The sequence below is a fragment of the Dermacentor silvarum genome, chromosome 1 (genome assembly GCF_013339745.2).
Source record: "Dermacentor silvarum isolate Dsil-2018 chromosome 1, BIME_Dsil_1.4, whole genome shotgun sequence".
Taxonomy (NCBI): Eukaryota; Metazoa; Arthropoda; class Arachnida; order Ixodida; family Ixodidae; genus Dermacentor; species Dermacentor silvarum.
This window is the reverse complement of record NC_051154.1, coordinates 275,877,423-275,892,033: the sequence shown is the minus strand read 5'-3', so window position 1 is coordinate 275,892,033 and position 14,611 is coordinate 275,877,423.

Here is a 14,611-nt window from a genome sequence, read left to right as displayed (position 1 = left end):
TCTCTATGTAATGATTGCAATGAGAATATCTAAGCGTGTTCCAATCAATTCCAGGTGCATTAAATGCACCAAGAATTATTATTCTGTGCTTGCTTTGAGAAGATATTACACTTTCAAGAGAAGAGATGACCACATCATTGAAGACAGGGGAAATATTCGGCAGTACATCGAAAGATCCAATTAACAATCTTTCACAGCGCGCTAGGCTGACTTACAGCCCAAATCGACTCCTGCACACTTTCTATGTCGTTGCGCCGAGCACATCGCAGTGAACTGTCAGCATTAATCAGTACGCCACCACCTTTTTTGTTTAGGTCCACTGAAGGCCCGGTCACTGCAGAAGACGTCGTAGTGGAGCGGAAAAACATCTGAAGAGGAAATTTCACTGCAGAGTCAAATTTCAGAAATAACAAAAATAGGAAAAGAAGACGAAATCACATTGCAGAAGAATGAGCATGCTTTGGTGCGAAGTGCACGAGCGTATTGGTAAAACATGTTCAAATTACACACAACTTTGATCCTTGGGGGTCATCTCGGAGGCATGAAGTGTGTCGTCGTGTAGCACCCCACAGAACTGCTCGAACAGGTTATTACGCCTGTTCTTAAAGGTCCCCTAAACCACCCAGAGGTCGAAATTTAGTTGTGGTGGTGATGTTGTGCACGAGTCTACAACAAACACGTAGCAGCGAGAATTTTTCGAAATGGTGCCGTAATAGATGAGGCAGCCTAAAGTTTGCCCGCACGCCACCAGCCCCGAATACTCCCCTGGCGGAAAGATGGAAGTGTCGAAGGTTGTCGCTGGGCCAGCGCGCGCCCGTGTTCACTACGGCGCGAGCGATTGTGCGCGTTCTTTTCGCGACGGTGGGCGCGACCTCATCCACCAGGAATGGTTGCACCCAATACTGCTGTGTTGTTGATAGCCACAACAGCCTCGAAAGGTGGAAAGCCGCCCGTGAAGTCCTACACAATTCCGGGGAGGTGGTACGAGAAGAACAGACGACAAGCGTGGATAACTGCAGTGCGCCGAGTCAAGTAAGTCACGAACGTTCGCATTCGCGTGCAATATCATAGCCGCTCGATGAAAACCCAATAGTAACATGCCTGTATTTAGCGCAGGGCCGTTTGTTTAGACATGTCGCGTAGTTGAATCGTACAGTGACATCCGCCGTATTAGCTTAGCGGTAAATGCATATGCGTTGCGCCGCTAACATCGACGACGCGAGCTCGATTCCCGGCCACGGCGGCCGCATTTCGATGGGGGCGAAATCCAAGAATACACTTGTTACCGTCTACTTTAATTTTTGTGCGCGTTAAAGAACCCCCGGTGGCCAAAATTATTCTTGAGACCCTCCATTACAGCGTGCCTCATAATGATATCGTGGTTTTGGCACGTAAAACCCCCGAATTTATTTGATTGTGCTGTTCCTTTACTCGCGATCGGCAAGGACGAGCTCAAGAGAATTATATCCCTTTTCTAAACGCTGCAACTTAAATTGATGGTTGTGCAGGCAACAAAAGGGTCCGCACGCTACTTGTCTTTTGTGTGGTGCCAATCCGTATTTAATGCAAGCTGCGGTCATCGCGGCAGTCGGTAAGCGGCAGATCGGAAAGCAGCTGCCCGAGACATGCGCGCTATGTTTGTTGCTTGGTCATGCTTTCTAGGTTCACAATATCCAAGCATGCTTTAAAGTAATTGCCACCTTGCACATTCTTCCTGCTTCACTCTCCCTGCCAAGAATCTTCGTTTCGTGTAGTAGCCGGTCATCGGTGGGAGCTTACTTTAGCTACGGCGGGGCATTCGCCCGACAAGAAAGTAGAGTTGCTTTGAGGAGGCATGTATCGCTAATTCTTGCGCTCGTGCTATGGTCCCAAGGTAATCGCCGGTTACCGTTATCTGGATTCATTTCGCGGATAAGTTTGTACGGGTGATTTCTCATGAGCAGTGAAAAGATACCTTGCTCATTAACGCAATGAGAATTGCCATGGCGCTAACATCTGCATTGAATAAGGCATGATATACATTAAATATTTATACAGCATGATATAAGGCATTGTGCACATATGTCGTACTTACATCGTTAATTAATATTATTGGCTTATTGGTGCCTAATGCATGTGTTCTTTCTGGGCTGACAGTGCGGATGCCACTTCATGGGAGCCAAAATGAGAGCAGCCGTGTGTGCGCACCGAGCGACCAACGAAACCAACCGCAATCGTCACCGTCTCTGCACATCTCTGCAAGCATGCATGACCGCTTTGTGACTGCACCACAGAGAAATAAAAGTGACTAAATTACTGAACTCGGTGTGTGCCTCTAACTCGATGTCGTATACAATCTTATTGGACACCTCCGACATGCACTTGGTTCTCACTGTCACATTACCGCCCACAATTGGTTCAACGCCATACACGTGTGGAAGCAGACGCCCCACTTTCTTGAGGTTGCCGCCACGAAAATAGCAGTCGGCGTCGGCAACCTTCTTGAAATCGCATTGCAGTCTTTGCATCGCTGTTCAGCAAGCACGCGAACTGCTGCTGTCGAAATCGGAGCGCCGTGAGCGCGAGCAGCGAAGGAAAGCGCGGGCGAAACAATATAAACAAAGCGGAGACTGCACCACACCGCGACCGTGCTGCTTGACATTTCCACATTGGGGGCGCTGTCAGGAGGCGACCCGCCGTGGTTGCTCAGTGGCTATGGTGTTGGGCTGCTGAGCACGATGTCGCGGTATCGAATCCCGGCCACGGCGGCCGCATTTCGATGGGGGTGAAATGCGAAAACACCCGTGTACTTAGATTTAGGTGCACGTTAAAGAACCCCAGGTGGTCCAAATTTCTGGAGTCCCCCCCTACGGCGTGCCTCATAATCAGATCGCGGTTTTGGCACGTAAAACCCCATAATTTCTGTCAGGAGGTGCAGTAGCACCTTCTGGCGATCGTTTTCTTGTCTATAGCAGAGTTAGACGCGTTTTATGATCGAAAAATGGCCCTCCCTCGTTTCGCTCTTTCCGTCGCTACTCTCCTCGTCGGCTGGTCTCTCCTCCTCGCCAAGTGCTGCTCCAAATGTCACGTGACACACGTAATCGCCAACGCGCTTCTCAAAACACCTCCTACTTCCGGTTAAGGCACGTCCACGCTGGCGGCAAATATACCGACGGCGAGAGGTGTCCAAAGTAGACGGTAGTTCGGCCGGCGCACCGCCCGCAGCACGATCAACGCGCCAATCGACGACTGCAAAGCTGCGCGCCTCCGCGGCGACGAAAACATCGGCTGCAGCCAGGCGCGGATCCAGGGGGATATTTGGATGTCCTGACCCCCCCCCCCCCCCACACCCCCTCAGATTTCTGCATCTCCCCCTCGCGGACAGGAAGATGGCCCTGTCGCAAAAAAAAACCACCGCATATACACGGGGTGAATGATGATGAGTGGGCGAAGCTCCGGAGGGAATCATCAGTAAACCGTGAATCTTCCGTGTAATTCGCCCAGTCTCGCCGCACTAAATCGAACGATTGACTTCCACCAATGACACGCGCCATATGTGACGTCATTCCTATTTTATAACAGCGCCCTTCATTATAATTGCACCATCTCCCGCTTAAGGGGACGCTAGCACAAACGCGTTAGAAAAGTGCAGTACTCTCTAGTAAGGTGGAGAGGCCACAGCGTCTTACGCAGCCGTTCACACATGCCGGAACGTGCACCGCGTTTCCGACGCCATCACATCACTGCTGAGAGAGTATAACCCCCGTATTCATAAACGCTCCTCGACTTGAACTTGACTTGCCACCGCCTTCAACGCGTTTCGAACGCGCTGCCCAAGGCGGTGGCAAGTCAAGTTCAAGTCGAGGAGCGTTTATGAATACGGGGGTAAGGCGGAGAGGCCACAGCGTCTGACACCAGCTTCTTACACGGGCCGTAACGCGCTACCACAAACGCGTTATGAACGCGGCCTTTCGTTAATGTTGGGTATTTATTGTCATCGTGGTGCGTGAGCCCACGTGCGCTTCGTGGCGTAGTGGTTAGCGCCGCGCGTTTGGAAGCGAGGGGTCCCTGGTTCGATTCCGCGCTACGGACACAGCTTTCGGAATTTTTTTTTTCATAAAAGTAGACGTGGCTACTACGACGACGACTACTACTACTACATACTACAGAGGAGGGACAGACCCACACCCTAAGGATCTTCGCCCCTAAAAAAAATATGGCCACCAGCATTCTTCAAAAGTAGTTTTCGCGAGTACCAGTGTACCAGTACCAGCCATGTAGATGTAAAGCTAGCTCGCTCACAAGCTTACTTGGTGGTGGTGGTGGTGGTGGTGATGATGTTGAAGCAGGCGGGGTTAGCCTGGCATACATAGCCGGCAATTGTTCCGCCTGATCCTCCTTCGAGTTGAGATCAGGGGTGTGTCACCAAGTGTCTATGAGCCCCGTGTCTCGCAGGAAGGCCAGCAGCAGTCGTTGCGCTCTCTTCCTGGTTGTCGCAGGTCCTACGGGGAAAACGACGTCTTCAAAGGTCCTGTGCGTAAGACCGCTCTTTTGTAGGCTGTCGATCATCGCTTTTCTTTCTTTGTCAAACTGCGGGCATATCCAAATGTAATGTTCGATGTCACCAATGTCACCACAGAAAGCACAGAATGGGGAAGCGCGAAGCCCAGTCTTGAATAACCAAGCTGTGGTGTACGCGGAGTCGGTCCTGATGCGGTATAAAAGCGTCGCTTCTTCGCGGGTAAATCCATAAGTCACGCAGGCTTCGTGGGGATTCTTGTGGATCTCCCTAAAGTGAAGGCGGATTACACCCTTAGGGTTCTGAAAAGCTTTTGGAGCTTTCACTTTTTTGGCACAAGCTTACTTGTATTCCGTAGGAGTGTGGTGTCGCGAAGTTGCCGTAGTTATTTTTCTTCTCATGAACACCTTGGACCTCCTGGCGCCTGCCGTGCCTTACTCGTCCCGTCGGTGGCGTCGAGTGAACGAGGGGACGTCCCTTTTGCTAAACACGTCGAGGTCCGCTCGAGCGCCTTCGCGCCTTATTAACTTAGTTTCCCCTTGGGGTGTCAACGGTTGCCTCATTGGCTGTCATCGGTTCCGCGACCAACCTGCTTAATGAAAGAGATCTCTTGCTGAAGTGTTCATATATAAATAACAACTAACAGCTAAACTAAGAACTACGCATAGGCAACTTTTTTTAACTGTAGCACTCATTGTGATCACAGTTACACGTTGACAATATCCAGTACGAGCACAGTACCGTTCATACGCTACAAGTTTTTCATTGTAACTTCGAAGTTTTATTGTCTTACATTAAGCATAGGAGGCTCAAGCCCACCGGATTCGTTTATGTGAGTGGGCGTTCTCGCGGAGCGGGGCGAAGCCTCGAGCCGCGGCTGCGAAGTGGGGGAGCGTGACGTCAGTGGCCAACGCCATCGCGCGGGCCTAGGATGGCGTCGCGTGGTTAGAGAAACGGGAGCAGATGCGCGCCTTGTGTAAAAGGATGACGTCGCGTGGGAAACGAAACATGAAGACGCTGGCTCGCGCTCTCGCCTACTACGCCACATCGTTGTTCTTGTAGGTGGCTTCGTCAGTCTTCATACGCGGTGATTCGCATATCGTAAACAACCAGCGTAGCGGTTGCTGCGTTGGAGCGGACCGTTACGCCCGTATTCAAGAACGTTCCTCTAGTCAACACACCACCACGACTCAAGAGAGAAGATGGCACCGCCATCCCTCCACAGAAGTGGTCACTGAGCTTCATGATCATTCACGGGAATTCATGAGAACTGTCGCGTCATTATTCTCGATTATTCTGCGCAGTACGACACTTGAAATTTGGAGTCTGATATCTCGGAGCACGGACACGCTAGAATAATTCTTCCGACTGATACTGTGTTGAAACTCGACTGTCTCTAAGTTTTCAATACAAACATACCCACTTGCTGCAGTCAACAAAAAAATAATTGTTCAATTTTAGTTAATTGGGCTGATCACAGCGATAATTATCATCTCACTTTGTGCCCCCCTAGCCACATAACTTATTTGCACAGGTGGTCTTCGCGTGCCTCCCAGTGCCTAACTTTAAGAAAACCACAAAGCTTAGTTTTGAACACCCTGTATTATCAGGCGCAGCCGCCAAGCACATGGCTGTATTGGGTAACGTCCGTTTCCTATACATGGCTGGCACGTGACCTCACGTCCGCCCGCACCGTTGCGTCCGCGCCATGCCGGAGCACCGCGCGCGCCGCCTTCGCATTTGATCGCGTGCGCTTATGTTGCGGTCTCACTGTGTTTTTTAAGCGGATTTCACCGCTCCTCGCGAGAAATGCCACCCGTTTACAGTAGGCCTGCGTTTAACGACGCATATTATGCAGGACTGATCGGGTCGGCGCGTGCACGATATCAAGAAAAAGTATAACTGTGCGACGATGTGGACCTGCACACGTTGCGACCGGGTGCGGATACGACGACGGACGTTAGCGCTTTCCCCGAGGTCTCGCACGGAGACATTTGTAAACTACCTAGCTTTCTCTTCAAGCTTCGCGACACTGGAGGAAATGAAGGCTTATAAATCGCTTGAATCCCACAACTACTTCACACGCGGTTGGGTGAAAACACTGTCGGCGAAGTGGCTGCAAGGAGAAAAGGTGCTCCTACTAGGAGAGGTAGGCTGCAGCCCCCGTTTTCCATGCCGCATTGTGTTTATAACATTCAGAGGCATTCCCTGGTTAGTCAGTGGTGCTTGCAGGAGACACGCAAGATTGGAGCTTGGTGCAGAGAAGAAACGAACTGATACTGTTCATTTAACAATCACGCAAAAGCGGAGTTTATGTGCTAGGGTCTGAAATTTTTCAAACAGGATATGCAGCTTGCGCGAGTGTTTTGTGGCTGGGAGAATGATGTGCGTACTTTCCATGCTTTATTTGGATCGATATTTCTGCATTGTTTACATCATGTATGTTTTTATTTCAACAGTTTTCAACGGGCTGTCTGCGTATGTGCGGTCGTCGTCACCGCCGTCGTAGCGGTTTTCGGGTATCGTTGCGCCGACTCCAAAAGCTCTTGCCGGTGCAGCGGTCACCGCGTCGACCTCGGATGTCGTTCGTTTAAACCGTCGCCTTGCAGCACGCTCGTAGCGCGTAGTGCCTTCATTATTTGCTTTGTAGCCTAGCAAAAGCGTTGGCGCCCAGTCCGGGTTCGTTTCTTCACAGAGCTTGGACGGTCTCCCTACAAATGCAAACAAATGTGTTTCTAGCACAGCGTTAAGTGCGCCTTATGTAATATTGCGCAGGCTTACCTGTTACGAAGTGGGCGCCGCACATTCGAATAATTGGGAGATCGCCCTTGATTGCGTATCAGCACGCTTGATACGCGCAAGCCGCAGGCTGCGCCGCTTCGAGCTAAGTGCTTTCGTTCGTTCGTCTTGCCATTCCACAACCTTCGGAAGCCAAAAAAGGTTCGTGTTTGCCGACTCCTTCCTCTAGCTGCTTTTACTGCAGTTGCAACACCCATCAACTGCGCAAATAGCCATTGCAAAACAGTGCCATTCGCATACGACTAACAGCGTGGTGCCATGTTGGTGGTGCTCCGATATGGCGGAAACCTAACCCATCGTTGGCGGAAGTGACGTCAGTGCAAGCCATGTATAAGCTCGCAGAAACCGATACCTGGCTTCGCTCGGACGACTGCACGTGGACGGAGGCCGGATGGCATACCGTCCTAAGCCGCCGACAGAAAAAGAACAGTCGACAAAAGAAGCAGGACACCGATAAGGGAACTGCCAATAATTAGAACAACAAATCAGGCAACCCAAATAAACAGGATGGCAAGATCGAACAAGGCTTCCGTAGAAGACCTAGAAGACGCCGATACCCGCTATCCGTGCTGAAAAAGGATATTGAGATAACTATGAGGCTTCGCAAAGGTCTTGTGGTGAAAGATTTACTCTGGTCGGATATCTCCGCCGCGATAATTAAAGCATGTCAAATGAAGTTTGACGGCAGCAACTTCATTCTACGAGTGCACCCGGGCTCGAACATAATTATTGTATTGACTCCGGAGGAGGAAGTAGCGATACAATTACGTGAAATCACCCGAGTAAACATCAGGGGACAATCCCATCAGTTCAACGCGTACGTGGTGGACACTGAAGATGTACTGTGAGGGGTGATTCACGGAATACCACCCGGAACCCCACAAGCAGAATTGATGGCCAACCTGCGTATCTGTACACAAGAAGGGACCGTCGAAGGGGCCCTGATGTTGGGCTCGTCAAAGACTGCAATCATTACTTTTACGGGAAACACCTTGCCAAGGTGCGTTTACTTCATGGGCGCAGAGGCGTTGTGTTACCCGCACAAACCAACGACACAGGTGTGTAAAGTGTGCCGCTCGATGGAACACTGCACGGACATTTGCCCCTCTCTCAATGCGAAAGTGTGCCCCCAATATAGAACATTCGAACCAACACAGGGACACGAGTGCACTCCAAAGTGCGCGATCTGCAGTGGAGAGCCCATCACCGCAGATAGACTCTGCAAAAAGAAACGCCAACCCCTAGGAAATCGAGGGAAACGTAACCTCTGAAATGACATCAACCCAATGGTTCAGTTCGGACCGGGAGTCTTCGTGAGGCCGGATCAGATCAAACTAAAGGTCGAGGTTAAGACCGCGGTCAAGATCAAGATCAAGATCACAAGCTCCAGGCATCAACACCGCCAACAGCGGTGGAAAATGCTACCCCCAAAAGAAGAAGGAAGGTCCGGAGCAAGAAGCCTACACGGACTCACTCCTTATCAAGGAGGAAGAAGCTGCTCACCGGGCAACGAATCAGGTGAGCTGGGCGAGGGTTGTGTCTCCCTTTGCTTCTAGAGCGGATAGACCCCAACATCGAAAAATTATAGAAGAAAATAGAAAACTAATGTTAGAAAATAAGCAACTCAGAAATCAAATAGCCGCGGAATGTAAATAATTCTAGACGGCGACGTCAGCATTAGAGGAGAAATTCGAATCTAGGCTAAGCGCCATAGAAACGAAGGGGTTAGCTAGTAGAGCTAATGAGAAAATAGAAACGACACCCCACCCGACAACAACGGAGGGGAATAAAACAAATGTCGTAGTTTCGCCCGAAAGGCGAATCATTGAAATGCGATAGCATGTTAGTAGAACATGCTATCGAATATGAATATCGAATGAATATGAATATGAACTATGAATATGAACTCAGGATAGTAGTTGTATCGGCCGTATAAACTTGTCAACATTCGCTTACTAGCTAAATTACCAACCATGGTGCAACCCTTGCACAGGTAAACATGAACACATCTCGCTCGATCACCGCGAAATCTCGCTGTCGAAACGCTGGAGTGAGGAGGCGGGGCTGCAGCAGCGAGCGAATTGACCATCGTGCCGTCTGTCGCTTCAACACGAACTAAACGTCGAAAACACAGGAACACGAAGCTACCGGCACTATTAAAGGTCCACGCGGCCGCTACTGGAGTAAGCCCCCCCCCCCCCTCCCCACACCCCCATGCCTCGCGCGCGACAGAAGAAGCGCGCTTCCGCCCCGCCTTTCTCACTCGTGCTCGCGAGATCAAGCCGCAATCGGCTGACTATCCCAAGCTTTCACTCGCACATACAGTGTACGGCGCGCGGGGAAGATGTTAACGTGTTTGGACTTTATACAGAACCTCACAGCGACGTCCACGACCACGGAGACGGCATAAATGCGCTTGGAGTCTCCATATAATTGCTATCGCAAAAATTTAATTTCGGGGACGAATGATACAGACATTCTCCCAAACCCAACCAAAATAAGTGAACGAACACTGCAAAAGATCCAAACTCAGACACCAAAAGCGGTAGCCAACTCAACAGCGGAACTATCTATATGAGTTTCACTCAAATGCTAGAAGTTTTCAAAAGTCATATTTTTGCAGAAATGCGAAATCCGAGGAAACTTGTGGGCGACGAGCTACAAATTCACAAATAATACGTAAATGATTCTATGGCAGGTATGCATAGAGCGAATAATAAGTGGCTAGCGGAACCCACATGAGAGGTGAACCATCAAAGGCCGGCCGCGGTGGCACGGACGAGTCCGGACAGCATGGCCAAAAACAAGTACACAATGCCTAGAAGTCTGGCAGTGGAATTGCCCCACCTTCCACAAGCGGACATATTATATCCGGTCTAAATGGTGCCAAATTGATATAATTCTGGAGTGCCCAAATTATATCAATTTGGCATCAATTAGACCCGATATGATATGCCTGCTGGAGACGGGCAGCAAACTGGTCAAACTGCAGGGATATTATACGTAACAAAATTCCAACTATCCTCTTGCTGCAACACTGATGAAGAAATCATTTAGGGCTAAAGCAGGACGTCTTCAAGGGATACAAATGAATCACAAAATAATTAGCCTACTCCCACAAAAGAGAGGGAAAGCAAGAACAAGATACTTAATATATACAGCCCTACTAAAAACACAGACGAAGATTTTAACGAACTCGTAACAGAAGCCATTAAGGTCGCCGGCACCAAGAACCGGCTGGTGGTTTTGGGGGCTTTAACGCACCCAATACTTCATTGGAATACATACGAGATTCTCCTAAGGGATTCCGTCTCGAGATGGTGGCCTCGAAACTGGGTCTAAATCTAATCAAACTCCCAATGGCGCCCAACAGACTGGGAAATATTGTCAGTAGAGATACATACCGCGATTTGACTTACACGTACTACATCAAAGACGCCACGTGGTCGAACATGGAGGACAACCTCGGCAGCGACCACTCTTTACTCAGTGCCACTTTATCGACGCCGAAACTGCACAGGGTAATTGAGGAAAAGGTATTAACTAACTGAGAAACTTTCCTGAAACACAATCTCCCCGAGCACATGTCCGAATGCCTTAAGGACTGGACTGCCTATATAGATGAGGTGCACGAAAAGGACTACAAAATAATGGCACGAAGGGCAGAAACACCGGCAGTAGACCGGTATCTGCCACGCATTCGTGAAGGCTGGAGAAACCTGCTGTAAAGATAGAAAATACAACATCTAAACAAGCGACTTCTCAAGAGGATAGCAGTACTGTCAGAGGGAGGGAATGAATACGCAAATTAACCTAGCTAGAGAAGGATGGATCCAGTTTTCCAGCTCTTTACAAGATGCTCTGAGCACACTGCAAGTACATGGTCAATCCTAAGAAACATGCTGGAAGCCGACAAGACCAGAGCAACGATAAACAGAACTTTACAGAGAATAGCAGATGATTTTCCTGGCAACGACGAGGAACTCATACAAGCACTCAAGAGCCTATACATTGGCGACAACCAGATACTCTAAAGTACGACTACGTACTCGGGTAACCATAACAAAGAGCTAGACAACCCGATAACCAAAGAAGAGGTCTATGCGGCAGCTCAGGTGGCAAAACGAAATTTGGCTCCAGGCTAGGACCGAATCACAAATGCTATGATCAGGAATCTCAGTGACAAAGTAAATGAGGAAATTACTAAATACTTTTTTGAATATTACTGGTCAAAAGGCTACATTCTGACCGAATGGAAGGAAGCCAAAATCATCGCAATACCCAAACCGGGGAAGAAACCGACCCTCGACGAGTCAGTCATTCAAAACTACAGAACTATATAGAAAAAAAAGGTCTCTTCCCGGCTACCATGTTGGGTTTCCGAAACGGTTTATAAACAGAGGACACTTTTCTCTTACTACATTCCTGAAGTGCTAAAGTTCATTCCCAAGGGTATACCGAACACTTGATACTAGCCCTTGACCTCAAGAGAGCGTTTGACCACATCTCCCACGGAACCATCCTATCTGAACTCATTGAGATCGGGGGCGGAGAAACGACATTCAACTACATTAAATCCTTCCTGTCCGGAAGAAGTGCAACAATTGGTATCAGTCAGGCAAGAACGACGCCTTTGGAGATGACAAATAAAGGCACAACCCACCGGGCGTTCATCTCTCCTCTACTGTTCAATTTAGCCATGCGCAAATTGACACGAGCCCTGGATGAAATCCCGCGATTAGGATACACTCTATATGAGGACAATATTACTGTCTGGGCAACGAGAAGATCCCTGGTGAACAAAGAACAAACGTTACAGGAAACTGCCATGGCAGTGGAAAAATTTGCAAGCGTCAGTGGGCTCAGCTCTGCACCAGACAAATCAGAGGTCATAAGAATACACAACAAACGATACAAAAGTAATGGTGGCATCAACTTGAGAGTAGAAGGGCACCTAATCAAAAAAGTAACCGTGGCAAGAATATTGCGTTTCTGGATTCAAAGTAATAGAAGAGCCAATCAGACTATTATCACTATAAAGACCACGACTAAACTGATAGCAAGAATGATACATAAAATACCATACCACAAGAAGGGTATGAAAGAAAAAGAAAACATCCGACTAGTACAAGCCCTAGTCATGAGTAGGATTACGTAGGGTCTACCTTTTCACTCGCTCATCAATAGCGAGGAAAATCAGGTAGACTGCATAACAAGAAGTGCATACCAGGCGGCACTGGGACGGCCTGTAAGCAGATTAAACGAAAACTTCTTAGGGCTCAGCGTTAACAACACACACGCCGAGCTAAAGGCGGCGGCACTCCTATCACACAGAAACCGGCTGAGCCAAACTCCGTCGGGCAAACAAATTCTCGCCATAACAAGAATCCCGCCGCACCTGCAGTACTTCGATGAGACACGCGTAGAAGTATACCGCAAGACATCCGCGGTATGATCTTGGTCGCACCACTCCCCAAGAACATGAATCGAGACCATAATGCCGAAAGTAGAGCAGAAACAGTCAAGTGGCTCAACACTCTAAAAACAAAGAAAGTTCCGGGAACTCTCTTTGAGAGAGTATCTGCTTGTCCCATATTTCACTCCCTTTTCAGGAGTAAAACGCCTCCATCTCGGAGAGAGTACAGCAACTCCCCCGGGCAGAGCATTAGTACTCCTAAACAGAGTGCTAGAACTCCTTCTAGAGTACGAATACACCACCCCACAAGAGTATTAGTACTCCCTCGAACCGAGTGCTTCTACTCCCCCAGAGTGCTTGTACTCCTCCTAACAGAGTGTTTGTACTCCTTCAGACAGAGTGCTGGTACTCCTCCCAGTAGTGTGAAAGCACTCGCTATGCAGTGCCATGGTCACATCAGAGGCGATTCACAACACTTACATGTCGGGAATGTTTGATTCCTTCATAAGCAGCTACTGCACTTATGCTTGGTGAATTGGATTCGATGTTTAATCGCTGAGTCACTCGAATGAAACATAATTTTCTTAAAATGTCAACATTTTTTATTGATCAAACAGTCATAAGGGAAACTGAGTAAAATTTTGAAAAACATACAGATACACATAAAATCTGATTATGAAGATTTTCAAGAATTTTACAACACGTCTTGCAATTATACATAAACATTTCATTTAACATTTCATCGCTAATGCAGTGAGAAATATTCTTTCTTTTGAATTGGCAACATTTGAAAAAAATGAAAGCATACAATGTAAAATGAAACAAATAACAAACATGCGAAAACTCGTAAAGTATTTGCGATACGATTGAAGAGAAAGATGCACCACATTACTGGTCAGAAAACGCATTTCAAACACTAAACTCGTGTACTTTAATACCGCAGGTTACTAGATGAGCTCCTAAGCATGAGGCTGGTAAAGTAATTTGTGCAGGAAGTTTTTTCATGCCATATTATAAGACAGCAGCTCATGTGATAACATCCTATGTAGCGCATGGATGCTCCTGAATGAGAGTATATAGTATATTTAGAAATGTGTTGTATATTTTTGTGTAAAGCGGCACCGTATAGCTTTGGTTATAATATTTCACATAGTTATTCATGCATGAGCTGCACCCCCTTTTTTCTAAACGCGCATCTTGCCGTGGTTGTCCAACACTATCTCCACTAGGTGTCAAGGCAGTACAGTGGCATATCATAGCTCCCATTGGGTTGGATCCAAAGCTGATAGTATTTTGGCAGAAAGCTCGACTTCACTGTTGGCGTCCTCATGCAAGTAATTTTGCTGGTGCTGTCGGGATCATGCCATCGCGTTTTCTCATGCACTGTATTTCCTAGACAGCTCTTCCCACAGTGCACTGACGCATTTCACAACTGTTATGGTATTCTTGTTGTCTATTGTGCAGTTTTCTTTCTCATAAGACATCACGTGATAGTTTGTTCATTTCGTACAGATGCATATTCTAATGATCTGATCTGGGAAGTGGGGATTTTTGCTTGGAAAACAATCCTTTATGTTTCATTACTAATACATGGCACATATCGACACATCAACACAATACAGCAATGCAAGGAAGCAAAGAAAAGGAAACGGCCACACCAGCAAAGAACACCACTTCACACATTTATCTTCATTCTAGCAGTGCCATTTTGGTAGCAATGATCACAATGGAGGCTGGCTGGTACATCTTGCATTGCGATTTTTTTTCTGCTGAATGCTTCCATAATTCCGTGTGCTACTTGGTCGTGATGCAGGCTAAAGCGTATGCACCATCTCCTCCTACAGTAGTGCACTGTCAAATGCAAGTACATTGCTGTCCTAATAACTCTTTGGTGTTCA